Here is a 13,283-nt window from a genome sequence, read left to right on the forward strand (position 1 = left end):
CTGGACACCATACATTCTACAGATCCATTTTTGTAGTCCTGCTTCAGGCTGGCACAACATCCTCCTCCATCTTTCTTGTCATGCCCCTATCTGGAGCATTCCTCTTGTCTCTAATTGAACATACAGTTCAGTTTCTTTTCTTTTTTTCTTAAAAAAAAAAAAAAATCTTTATTTGAGAGAGAGAGAGAGAGAGAGAGAGAGAATGAGAGAGAATGAGAATGGAGGAGGAACAGAGACAGAGGGAGACACAGGATCCAAAGCAAGCTCCAGGCTCCGAGCTGCCGTCACAGAGCCTGACGTGCAGCTCCAACCCACGAACTGTGAGATCATGACCTGAGCCGAAGTCAGGTGCTTAACTAACTGAGCCACCCAGGCGTCCCACATATATTTCAGTTTCTAAAACTGGCTCTAATTCTTCAGAGCTCATACGTTTGAATTACAGTACGGTAATTTTTATTAGTTTCCTCTACCATTGGACACATTTTGTGACTAACTCTGAAATAATATGTGCATCTGGATCTGTAGCTTTTGGGAACATCTGGAAGAATATGTTTAGCTTCTGAGAGCATGCTGAGTTTCAGGGACTCTAAAACGACAGGTCTCTAAATAAATGATCCGTTGCTGCCAGACTATCCAGAAATCTCAGTACCGCCTCTTTAAGAAGGAGCTAAGACCCTCCTCCGCCCCGGGACCTGGACTCGCCGTTTCCCAGCGCCCCTCGCGGCGGAGCTGGGCCTTTTCGATTGGAGGTGAGGTACGAGCGCCCTTACGCGCAGTCTGAGGCTCTATGAGAACTACATTGTCCAGAAAGTTCTGCGACGGAACCGGGGGGGGGGGGGGGGGGCGGAGAGACAGCGGTGCCCAGCCAATTAAGACCCAGAAAATTGCCGTTTGGTAGGGGGCACAAAACGTCGGGGAGAGACTTCCGGCGTCTTTCTAGTAATTACTTTGGCTACGCTGGAGTGTTGTCACCCGGGTCGAGGGTTAGGAGCGTTGGGGTTGGGACCAAGAGAACTGACCGAGAAGGCGCGAGGGGAGGAGCCGACCTCGGCGCGCAGCCAGGGGTCTGTGGCTCGACGACGCCGCCGGGCTGCCCGGCGCCGGGGCCGAGTGTCCCCTCCGCCCACAGAGTATCCCCTTCGCCCAGGTGAACGCGCGGCCCCCGGCCCTCCCCGCCCTCTCCCCACGCAGACCCTCGAGGCCCGAGCGCGGGGCACCTGCTCGCGTCCCTGCGGCCCAGGTCCCGGTGCCCGGGCAGGGGAGGAGCTCGAGGGCGGGGGCCCCGTGTCTGAGCGCCGACGTGACCGGGTGCGGGACGCATGGTGAGCGGCGATATTGAGATCTGTGCCTCAGGTTGAGCAGCCAGCACGAGGTCACCTGTCTCCTTTTCAGGACCGGGCAGGGGTACAGGGAGACCTGAGTCCATCGAACCCCACCATGGACTCATTCATCCAAGGCCAGTCTTTTTCCACATTTCCCATGGCTTCAGAAGCGGCTCTGGAACTCCAGGGACTGGAGGGCGTCTCAGTCCCTCACCCTGAACCGCATGTCCTGTGGATTGTGGTGTCTTGGGACTCCAGTGGTCTTCACTCGTCTTTGGGCCTAGGGACCCCAAAATAGGGTCCTAAGTCCATGCCAGGGGTTATATGGAGGTGTGCCTGTTCCAGCGGTCAGTGTAAACACATGTGGAAGTTTATTCCTAGATTTGATACCAGGATGTGCAAATTCTTAGAGGTAATACTGAGCTCAGAATAATCAGGAAACCACAAGACTTTCTTTCAGGTGGGAACAAAGAGCAGGGGGATAGGAGTCAGGACTGCAGTGACTGCCTGAAAACTTGGGTGTCTACTCTGGAGGTAGTGCGAAGTTTGCATCAGAAGAGGGAGGCGATCTTAACCAGGGTCTTCACAGGCTGCAACTGGATGCAGTATTAGGAGGCAAAAGCTGGGCTTGAGAAGGAGGAAGGACGATCAGGGTGGAGGCTACTGCCGAAGTCCAGGTGAATGTCAGTGGCCCAGTCAGAGCTGAGATATGGTTGGATTCTGGATCTGTGTTTTTAAAGGGGCAACTAGATTTTCTGATGTGAACGCTGAAGGTGTGAAACAGAGTTCAGAGATGGGTTTTGGTCTTGAAGTAGGGAAGGGGGGTGCCTGGGTGGCTCTGTTGGTGAAGCAGCCTTCTCTTGATTTCAGCTCAGGTCATGATCTCATGGCTCATGAGATTGATCCAGGAGTCAGGCTCTTTGCTGACAGTGCGGAGCCTGCTTGGGATTCTCTCTCTCTTTCTCCCTCTCTCTCTGCCCCTCCCCTATGCACATGTGCTCTCTCTTTCTCACTCTTTCTCACAATAAATAAGTAAATAAACTTAAAAAAGTAGGGATGGAAGTTCCATCATCTGCCATGAGGAACTTGGTTATAGGAGCAGTATTCACTGGGGATATCAGGAACTGTGTTTTAACCCTGTTAAGTGTCTGAAATGTTTTGGAGACCACTAAGGGGAGGCCTTTAAGTGGGCAGCTGAATACGTAGGTCTGAAATATGGGGAGTGATTCAGGATGAAAGCATCCAAAATGTGGTGGCTGCTCTGTGGAACCCAGTGAACGAATGTTGGTCACATTTAGGAGGGGTGATCTTCAAGCTATGATGTAAAGCTCTAAAGGGAGCTGAAGGGATGGGTGGAGGCAGAGGCCTGGGTCTCTGGCCTGGATACCTACCTGGCTGGTGTTACCAAGCTTTGCAAACACAGATGAGGGAGGCAAGTGGTTATCAGTGGGGGTAGAGGGATGGGAAAGTGGGGAGGGGCCGGCCCCAGCGACAGTGTTGTCTGGCAGGTGGCCAAGGCTTCCAAGAGAAGTGTGGACATGAGCTGGATAGAGAGGCCGAGAATGAGGCAAGGTCTCAGGTCAGAGCAGGTGCCTATTCACCACTCTCTACACACCAGGATTTTGTAGGAACTTTTATGGGGCTTATGGTATTTCATTCATCTTGAACAAGAGGGTCAGGAGCACATGTGGTCATCGGTAAGAGTCACTAGAACCGGAGTGGGCCACCAATGGGCTGAGCTTTGAATGAGGAGTAGGCAGTGACTATTGAGAGGACAACAGGGGCAGCCCAGAAGTGGAAGAGGGCCACGGGTATCTGAGAGCCATCCGTGGTTCTGTGTGGTTGAGTCTGAGGCAAGGATGGAACCAGGAAGGGAGATCTTTGTAGACTTTGGTGCTATGACCACTAAGGAAGCCATAGGATGTCTGAGATGATACTGGATCCTGTTTGGATAGGTCAAGCATAGTCTGGATGCCATCTGCCAAGTTTAGCATAGGCCTAAAATTAAGATCTATTATGGATACCCTTAAAATATGGTGAAAATGGGATGGCTAATATGGCCTGAGTGCAAGTTCCCATCCCCACCCTGCTCCTGTGGGTCAGCTCTCCAAACCAAACACCCCTTTTTTATCAAGAAGACTAGAGCAGTTCCAGTGTATCTCTCTGCAGCAGGTCTCAGTTTCCTACCAATCCATGGACTTACGTGACAAGCCAGTCACCTCTTCCCATGGGAACTAAGGTACACTACTTCTTGATACTACAAAGCTTACATCTCAGAGCCCCTGGTGACTCTGTTCTTCATTCTCTTCTGGAGTACCACCTCCGTGTGGCCCTGTGTGGTGTAGCATTGTCTCACTCCTATGCTGTGCGTATGTGTGCTTAATAAATTGCTGTTGCTCTCATCTGGCCAGCGTCAGATTTCATGTTTGGCCATCTCCATAACTGTAGGGTGGGAAATCCACCCTCACCAGTGGGATGAAGAGATGCTGAATAAAACACAAATAATGTGTGGAGAGTTCAGGGACATGCCTGGCCACATGGAGTGGGCCAATGAGGTGTTGGTGGCCGTGGGCATGTGGCCGTGGGTTCCAGAGATGTAGGGGATGTGCCCTATAAAGAATGATGTGTCCTTGGAGAGAGAGCATACCTGATGGTCCCAGGACCTGGTGTTGAGACCTTGGCCGTAACAGGATAATACGAGCAGCTGGATCCCTGTATGCCAGGCCTACAACTTAGATACACATTTGTCCACCTGCCTCTTGTTGCTAATGTCTGGACTCCATGATTAATGGGCCCATGAAGACACAGTGGTACCAGTGGTGCCAGGGCATAGTTTCTCCTCTGAGTTGGGGAGCTTGGAAGGAGGGTGGGCATGCTGTAGATGTGTAGGGGAAGGGATTGTGTCTCCTTAGAAGTGGACTGTCTGTGGTTCATTTGTCACCATCGCAGCAGGGCACTGTGATCTTCAAGGACTTGACTGTGTACTTTTCCTGGGAGGAATGGGGTCTCCTTGATGAGGCTCAGATGTGCCTGTACCACAATGTGATGCTGGAGAACTTGGCACTTAAGACCTCCCTGGGTAAGACTCTTAAACCTACCCCTGTGCCCTAAGATACTTTTTGCCCTTCCTCTTTCCCAAGGGACAGCTGTATTCTCCCACCAGGATCATGGGCATTGCTTCCTTCCTCAGTTTCCTGGGTAGGTGCTGTGGTTGGTTGGGCAAAGGTATGTGCACTGCCCTCTTCTGTCCTTTAGCAGCCCTAGCACCTGCTTCCCTGCAGACTCCCAGGGAAGGATGCAGGGTCAGGAGGGTCAGGATGCAGTCATCCTAATGAATCCTACGTTGCTTACTTTCTCACAGGCCAGGTGATTTTGTGCAGATCCAAGGCACATGTGTGCCTAGGTGTCCTTCCTTCCTCTAGCCGACATTTCTTCATGCTTGCCGGTGCCAGGTGTTGTTATTACTGACAGTCACTACTCGTGGATCAGAATCTATTCTTACAAGACCCTCCTCTGAAGCTCTCTTTGTTAGTTTTCTTTCCTGCGGTATATCACGTGCTGAGTTGTTCTGGGCCCATCTTTGGTGCCCTTCTGTCTTTCCCTGAATCCTTGTATCACCCAGGTCCTGTGTAGTTGCTTATTTTGGGGGTGAGGTGGAGAGCTCCTGTGGTTCACAGGATGGAAATGAATTGTCTTCATGCTGCTGTAAAAAAACCAACATGGCTGGGTCGTTAAACATACATTTATTCCTCACACTTCTGGAGGCTGGGAAGTCCAGATCAAGGCACCAGCATGGTCTAGTTCTGCTGAGGACCTTGTTCCTGGTTAATAGCTGCTGCCTTCTCTTTGTGTCCTAACATAGTAAAAGGCATTAGGGAGCTCTCTGGGGTCTCATTTATAAGGGCACTAATTTCATTCATGAGGGCTCTACCTTCATCCCCTCACGGAGTCCCACCTCCTAATAGCATCACATTGAGGGTTAGAATTTCAGCATGCACTTTGGGGGGACACAGACTTTCAGTCCATAGCATTCCACCCCTGGCTCCTAAAATTCATGTCTTTCTCACATGCAAAATGCATTCATCCCATTCCAGCAGCCCCCAAATCTTAACTAGTTCTAGCATCAACTTTGAATTCTAAAGTCTTATCTAAATATCATCTGTATCAGGTGTGGGTGAAACTTGAGGTATGATTTGTCCTGCAACAAATTTCTTTCCAGCTGTGAACCTATATAACCAAACAAGTTACGTGCTTATGAACTATGGTGGTGGAACAGAGGTAGAGTAGATATTCCTGTTCCAAAAGGAAGAAATGAGAAAGAGAAGTGATAGATGGCAAATAAGTTCAAAACACACAGGCAACTTTCATTAAACCTTAAGCCTGAAGAATACTTTATGGTTCCATGGTGTGCCATCCGGGTCCACGGAGCAGCAGTCCCACCTCCAAGGCTCTCGTAGGCAGCAGTCCTGCCTCTGGTGCTCTCCTGGATTGGGATTTCATGACTGTAGCTCTTCTCAAACTGGAACTATAAGCTGGTGACTCTATCGCTTTGGGTCCTGGCCCTACTATTCTGAATATTGGCCCCCTCTCTCTGTCGAGCACACTACAGCTCTCTGCCAGAGCCCCTTCCTGAAGCCCCGGTAGGCACATCTGGCCCGCCTGAACCAGGGAAGTGGACCCTCTCCCCCCCCCACCCCCAATGAAATCACTCTACCCCACTGGCCCATACTCTGGTCTGTTGGTGGGAATGGCAGCCCTGAGGGTCTGATGACCCTGAGGTGCTGGGCAGGAGGGTGTCATTCTTCCCTTGTCTTGAGGAATAGCACCTGGCTTCTATGGAGGTGGCTGATAACGTCTGGTTCATATGCATTCTGATACCCTTATCAGTCACTTGCCCACGTCCTTAGTGTTTTCTTAAGAAAACTGCTTTTTCATTTTTTTTCAATGTGGATAGGCTGAGAATTTTCCACATCTTTAAGTTCTGGTTCCTTAAAAAAAATTTTTTTTTAATGTTTATTTACTTTTGAGAGAGAGAGACAGAGTATGAGTCGGTAAGGGGCAGAGAGAGGGAGACACAGAATCTGAAGCAGGCTCCAGGCTCTGAGCTGCCATCACAGAGCCCAACGTGTGGCTGGAACTCATGAACCGTGAGATCGTGACCTGAACCGAAGTCAGACGCTTTACCAACTGAGCCACCCAGGCTCCCCAAGTTCTGGTTCCTTTTTGCTTAACCGTCCCATCTTCAAATCAGTTCTAATTACATTTTACTATAAACATTCAAGAAGAACCAAGCAACTCCTTCAATACTTTGCTTAGAAATTTTCCCAGCTAAATATCCAGTTTAATTGCTTTTACATTTTACTTCTACAAAATACTAGAACATGGGGGCACCTGGGTGGCTCAGTCGGTTAAGCGGCCGACTTCAGCTCAGGTCACGATCTCGCGGTCCGTGAGTTCGAGCCCCGCGTCGGGCTCTGGGCTGATGGCTCAGAGCCTGGAGCCTGCTTCTGATTCTGTGTCTCCCTCTCTCTCTGCCCCTCCCCGTTCATGCTCTGTCTCTCTCTGTCTCAAAAATAAATAAAACGTTAAAAAAAACTTTTTTTTAAAAAAACTAAAAAAAACCAAAATACTAGAACATGAACAAAATTCATCCTTTTATATCCATTGTCCAATAACATGTTCCTTATTTCCTCCACCATTCTGGTGAAGTCCGTCCGTATTTCTACCAACATTCTGTTCATGATCACTTAAGTATCATCTAAGATGATGGAAACTTTCTGTACAACTCTCCTCTTCCTAAAGTGTCATGAGAATTGCTGTTAGCACTCCCTTCGTGACAGTATTGGCCTTTGCTGGTACACTCCACAAAGCTCTTCCAGCCTACCCACCACCTCCCAGTGTCAAAGCTGCTAACACTTTCTTAGGTATTTGTTGCAGCAGGCCCCCGCTTCTCGTACCAATTTCTGTTTTGGCCCACTTCAACTGCTATAACAAACTAACATAGGCTGGGTGTTTAGAACAGAAATATGTATTTCACAAGTCTGATGTCTGGGCAGCCCTCAGTGGAGGTACTGGCAGATTCAGTGGTAAGGGCCTCTTCCTGGTTCATAAATGGCCATCTTGTACCCATGTCCTCACATGGCAGAAAGAGCATGAGAGGGCTCTCTAGAGTCACTTCTACAAAGGCACTAATCCCGTTCATGAGGACTTCACCCTCATGATCTAATCACCTGCCACAGGCCACACACACCTCCTAATACCATCACCTTGAGGGTTAAGATTTCACCGTGAGAATTTTGCAGACACACAAACATTGAGTCCATAGCATGAATCCAGCCCCAGCAAGATGAGCTCAATGGGAACCTGGCCCTGGGGGAGGCACAGTGTCAGGGCTGTGTTCAAATCATATCAGAAACTTATTGTTTGATATTGTGGTGTAATGACAGTGGTGACTAAACCTTATTAGTGCCTTTCCCATTCTTGACACTGCCAACTGTCATGTCTGCTGTTTATTGCTTCTACTCTTACTTCCAGAGCAGGGTTATTCCCCCACATTGGTGGACTCCATCTCACTTGTTATTGCTCTGCCTGGAGCGCTCTAACACTGGCGTCTACATGTTGGGTCATGGTGTGTGCACATAGACAGTCATCACATACCAGCTGCTCTGTTGCATTCACATTTTCCTGCCTGAACACATTCTTCTACCTAACACACCCACGGCAGCAGAAGACAAGATATGCTGAATGTTGTTTGTAGAGGGACAAGTAGTAGACCATGCTGCATGCTGCTCCTTCCTGTATTGCACCCCATGGTTGTGTCTTTTACCTTGTGTGGCCTCCCCCATCCCATGATCTTTAGAGGCCCAGTTCTGATAAGCTGCCCATCCACAATCTGTACCCAGATCTCTGGTCCTCAGAATAGTCCCACTGATTCATTCCTGGGTTGGTCAGAAAACTTTTCTACAGGTTTCCCCTTCTCACCAGAGTCAACATGCACTTCATCAATGTTTCTTTCCTTCAGGTTGTCGGTGTGGAGTGGAGGATAAGGCCATATGTTTTGAGCAGTGCATTTCTGCGAGAGTATTGTCACAGGACGGGACTTCCAAAGCAGGTATGTCTCCCCAGAAGATTTGTGGACCCATCTTGAGAGACATTTTGCATTTGATCGAGCACCAGGACACTCATCATAAGCAGAAATTGTACATATGTGGGGCATTTGGAAAATAATTTCATGACACTGCAAACCTTCATCAGCACCATTAGCAGCACATTGGAGAGAAACACTTCAGAAGCAATATGGGCGGAGCCTTGCTTTTAGAGAACTGCAAATTCGATGTCAGTGAAGCCCTTTACCTGCAAAGAAATTAGGAAGGACTTCTTGGCCAGCTCAACTTTCTCTGGCAACAGGTCACTCACACTGGGGAGAAGTCAAACAGTGTAACTGAGTGTGTGGTGGCCTTCCACAATGTAAACTGTCATTGTAACCAGGGAGACTGCATGAGAACTTTTAGCCCCAAACACACGTTTATTCAGCACCAACAAGTCCTCACGAGGGAAAGATGTTATAGCTGCAGTGAATGTGGGAAATCCTTTAGCAAAAGCTGTAGCCTCCATGACCATTTGAAAGTTCACACTAGAGAAAAGCCTTATAAGTGTGGGGAGTGTGGGAAATCCTTTAGGCAAAGCTCTGGCCTCATTCAACACCAGAGAGTTCACACTAGGCTAAGACCTCATGAATGTGATGAATGCAGAAAATTATTTAGCAAGAAGTACAATTTCATTATGATCAGAGAGTTCACACTGGTAAAAAGCCATATGATTGTGGTGAATGTGGGAAATTCTTTAGCTGCAAATCTGACCTCATTACTCACCAGAGAATTCATACTGGAACAAGGCCTTATGAGAGCAGTGAAGGTGGGAAAGCCTTTAGCCACAGCTCCAGTCTCATTAAATACCAGAGAATTCACACTGGAGAAAGGCCTTATGAGGGAGGGGAATGTGGGAAATCCTTTAGCCAGAGTTCTCACCTTATTAAACACCAGAGAGTTCATGCTGGAGAAAGATCTTATGAGTGCAGTGAATGTGGGAAATTCTTTATCTCTAGTTACCGATTCTTTCAACATCAGAGAATTCACACTTGTTTGAGACCTCACAAATGTGATGAATGTGGAAAATTATTTACCAACTTGTCCAACTTCATTCAGCACCAGAGAGTTCACACTGGAGACAGGCCATTTGAGTGTAGTGAATGTGGGAAATTCTTTAGCTACAAATCCTACCTCATTACACACTGGAGAATTCACACTGGAGTGAGGCCTTTTGATTCTGGGGAATGTGGGAAATCACTTAGCCATGGCTCTATGCTCCTTCTACACTGGAGAGTTCACATGAGGGAAAGGCCTTAATGAGTGCAGTGAATGTGGGAAATCCTTTAGCCACAGCTCTAGCCTCATTAAGCACCAAAGAGTTCATACTGGGGAAAGGCCTTATGTATGCAGTACATGTGGGAAATCCTTTAGCCAGAGTTCTAACCTCATTAATCATCAGAGAGTTCACACTAGAGAAAGACCTTATGGATGTAGTGAACATGGAAAATCATTTACCTTCAACTGTCTCTCCTAAAACACCAGAATATCCACAAGGAATAAAGCCCTTTACATAATACAGGTAAGTCTGTTATAGACTGCATTGTGTCCCCTCAAAATTCGTATGTTCAAGTCCTAATCCCTAATGTAAGTATTTCAGATGTGACTTTTTTATTGAGATAATTAAGGATAAATGAGATCATAAAGATGGGGTCCTAATCCAATGTGACTGGCGTCCTTTTAAGAAGAGGAGATACTAGAAGGTGTGGCCCTTGTGTACTTTTGTGTGCTCTTTCTCTCTCTCCATTAGCAAAAGACAGACCATCTAATAAAGATGGTTGTCTGTAAGTCAGGAAGAGTGGCCTCATCACAAATCAATCCTGATGGCACCTTGGTCTTGGAGTTCTAACCTCTAAAGCGTGAGAAAATAAATTTCTGCTGTTTAAGCCAACTAGCCTGGTATTTTGTTAGGGCAGACTGAGAGGGGACAAAGATACAAATTTCTTTGTACCACAGCATATTCTGTTTTCACTGGACTTGATAGGTAGCCATGAATAATGCCAAGAACATATAAAAACATAGTAAAATAATTAGGAAGTCACAAATTTTAAGAATTACTTTGCTCTTTTAACAGGTTTATTGAAGTACAGTCAGTTCTTGTTATTCTTGACAGTTATGTTCTAGAAAGTTACTGGGAGCACTGAATTAGTGAATACAGAGCCGTTGTTCCTGGGGAAATAAGGTTCCTAAGGGCCTCTGGTCACATTTTCATCAGTCAGTCAATACATAACATTGTTTTACGTGTGTTTCTGTTTAACATATTTTTAAAAAAATTTATTTTATACAGAGACAGTGGGAGTGCGGGAGGAGCAGAGAGAGAGGGAAAGAGAATCCCAAGCAGTCTCTGCACTGCCAGTGCATAACCCAGTGCAGGGCTCAAACTCACAAAACTGTGAGATCTTGACTTGAGCCAAAACCAAGAGTCAGACGCTCAACTGACTGAGCCACCCAGGCCCCCCCTACATGTGTTTCTGTTTAAATGCAACTCATTTACTGTATATTGTTGATTGAATAACATTGAATTCATGGCCAACAGCACTGTAACTCATGCCTAACCAATATTTACCTAACATGTATTTTCTTTAAGGCACATTCCTTGTGCTTAAGAATATCAGACAGCACTTAGGTACTAGGCTTGGAGGCCATTTGGAACCACAAAATCATAAAAACTGCAAGTATGTCAATAAGGAGATCATGAGAAGAACACTTGTTTTCAGTGTGAATGAGAAGGCATCCTGTGGCCTTGTAGATCTCATGCACATCAGGTGACTCAAATTTTTTGTAGCTCTGCATGTGTCTGGGTAGGTATAAAAGTGTGAGTATTGATTTTATAGCTTCAAATTTTAGCAAGTAGGCAAATTTATAAATAACAAAATCCATGAAAAATGAGTATTGACTATATAGTTGTCTTGTAATAAATTGTTGTATATTTAAAGCATACGATTTGTGTTTTGGTATTCTTAAACTTTTGAGACTAAAAGTTCCTTCTTGCCCTTCATAATCCATCCTTAATTTATAAAGTTACTGAATCAAGGACATATTTTACCTTTTATAATGGATATTTTCAAATATATACATAAAGGAAAGGACTGTGTTATGAAGTTCCATAAACTTTTCCCCAGTTTTCCATCATTTATCATTTCATCATTCTTGTTTCTGCTATTATGATGCACATTGCTATGCTGTTTTACTTCTAATCTTGACATCTTATCTGTCTTTATAATTTTTTTTAAATGTTTTTATTTATTTTGAGACAGAGTACATGCAAGCATGGGATGGACAGAGAGAGAGGCAGTGAGAAAATCCCAAGCAGGCTCTGCGCAGGCTTAGTGCAGAGCCTGATGTGGGGCTTGAACTCACAAATCGAAAGATCATGACCTGAGCTGAAATCAAGAGTCAGAGGCTTAACCAACTGAGCCACCCAGGCACCCTGACATCTCTCTTAATGCATAATCTGCAGAACACATTTTCAAGTTTAAAGGCCTCAACAACTTGTTCAAAAAATATTTAAAGTACAATAAAATTTTTTCAATGCCCAATTTTTTCTATTATCTAAAATATGTGCTCCTTTTTTTTAATGGTTATTTATTTTGAGAGAGAGAGAGAGAGAGAGAGTGAGCGAGCATAAGTGGGGTAGGGGCAGAGAGAGGGTGAGAGAATCCCAAGCAGGCTGTGCAGAGCCCGATGTGGGACTCAGTCTCATGAACTGTGAGATCATGACCAGAACCGAAATCAAGAGTCAGATGCTTAACCAACTGAGCTACCCAGGTACTCCTGTGCTTGCTTTTTAAGGCAGGTTGGTTGCAATCGGGTTCCAAAATGTATCTATGACTTAAGTAGTTCTGTCTCATAATTCTCTTTTAACTTATAGCTAATGTTTTTTTTTAACCTTTTTTTATTCTTATTTATTCTTGAAGTTCCTGAATCATTTGTCCATTAGCATTTGTCACATTCTGGATTTGTCTTTTTTGCATATCTGATGCAGTTTAATTTGGTTACCCTTTCCCTAAATTTCTCATAAACTAGATATAAATGAGATGGATCAGAGAGCTGTAGTCCCAGATGAGTGTGTTGGTGATATACCTGGAAGCTCATACGGTGTTTGCGAGGACATGTCCTCTCTGCCTGGAAACCCAAACATTTCAGATACCATATGCCCCAGTATATGACAAATATGCACCTGTTACACTGCAGCATAGTCTAGAGAAATATACATCCCAGCAGCTCTCTGTGACAGGTGTGTGGTACTGACAAACCTGTGGAGGCCCCACTTCCAGCCTGAGGACAGGTGTGGGATGCTGATGCTCCTCAAGACAGCCTGGACCCACATACACATATACCACCCTGTCCACAAAACAAGTTTGACAAGCATGAGACAGAACCTGCATTTGTAAAAGGCCATAGGCCCGTGGTGAAAAGGAAGGTGCTGACACACAACAGCAGGTGTGGCCATAGGAAAACACACATACTGGGGCGCCTGGGTGGCTCAGTCAGTTAAGCGTCCGACTTCGGCTCAGGTCACGATCTCGCGGTCCGTGAGTTCGAGCCCCGTGTTGGGCTCTGTGCTGACTGGTCAGAGCCTGGAGCCTGCTTCCGATTCTGTGTCTCCCTCTGTCTCTGACCCTCCCCCGTTCATGCTCTGTCTCTCTCTGTCTCAAAAATAAATAAACGTTAAAAAAAATTAAAAAAAAAAAAACACACATACTACATAGAGACGTGTGAGATGGGCATGCGACAGGGTTATGCCAAAGCTGGTGTTTGAGACACACGTTCAGTCACGCAGTGTCCGTGGATCGGGTGTGACAAGGCAGACACA

The 13,283-nt window shown here is 46.3% G+C and overlaps 1 pseudogene across 1 annotated transcript; it reads left to right on the forward strand.

The window, feature by feature from the left end:
* Positions 1 to 858: 858 nt before the first annotated feature.
* Positions 859 to 11,704, forward strand: LOC132689989 (uncharacterized; annotated as a pseudogene). The gene is made up of 2 exons (XR_014136167.1): positions 859 to 1,322; positions 8,344 to 11,704. The product of XR_014136167.1 is annotated as an uncharacterized LOC132689989 (transcript).
* The last annotated feature ends 1,579 nt before the right edge of the window (positions 11,705 to 13,283 follow it).

Source organism: Panthera onca, chromosome E2 (genome assembly GCF_046562875.1).
Source record: "Panthera onca isolate mPanOnc1 chromosome E2, mPanOnc1 haplotype 2, whole genome shotgun sequence".
Classification (NCBI taxonomy): domain Eukaryota; kingdom Metazoa; phylum Chordata; class Mammalia; order Carnivora; family Felidae; genus Panthera; species Panthera onca.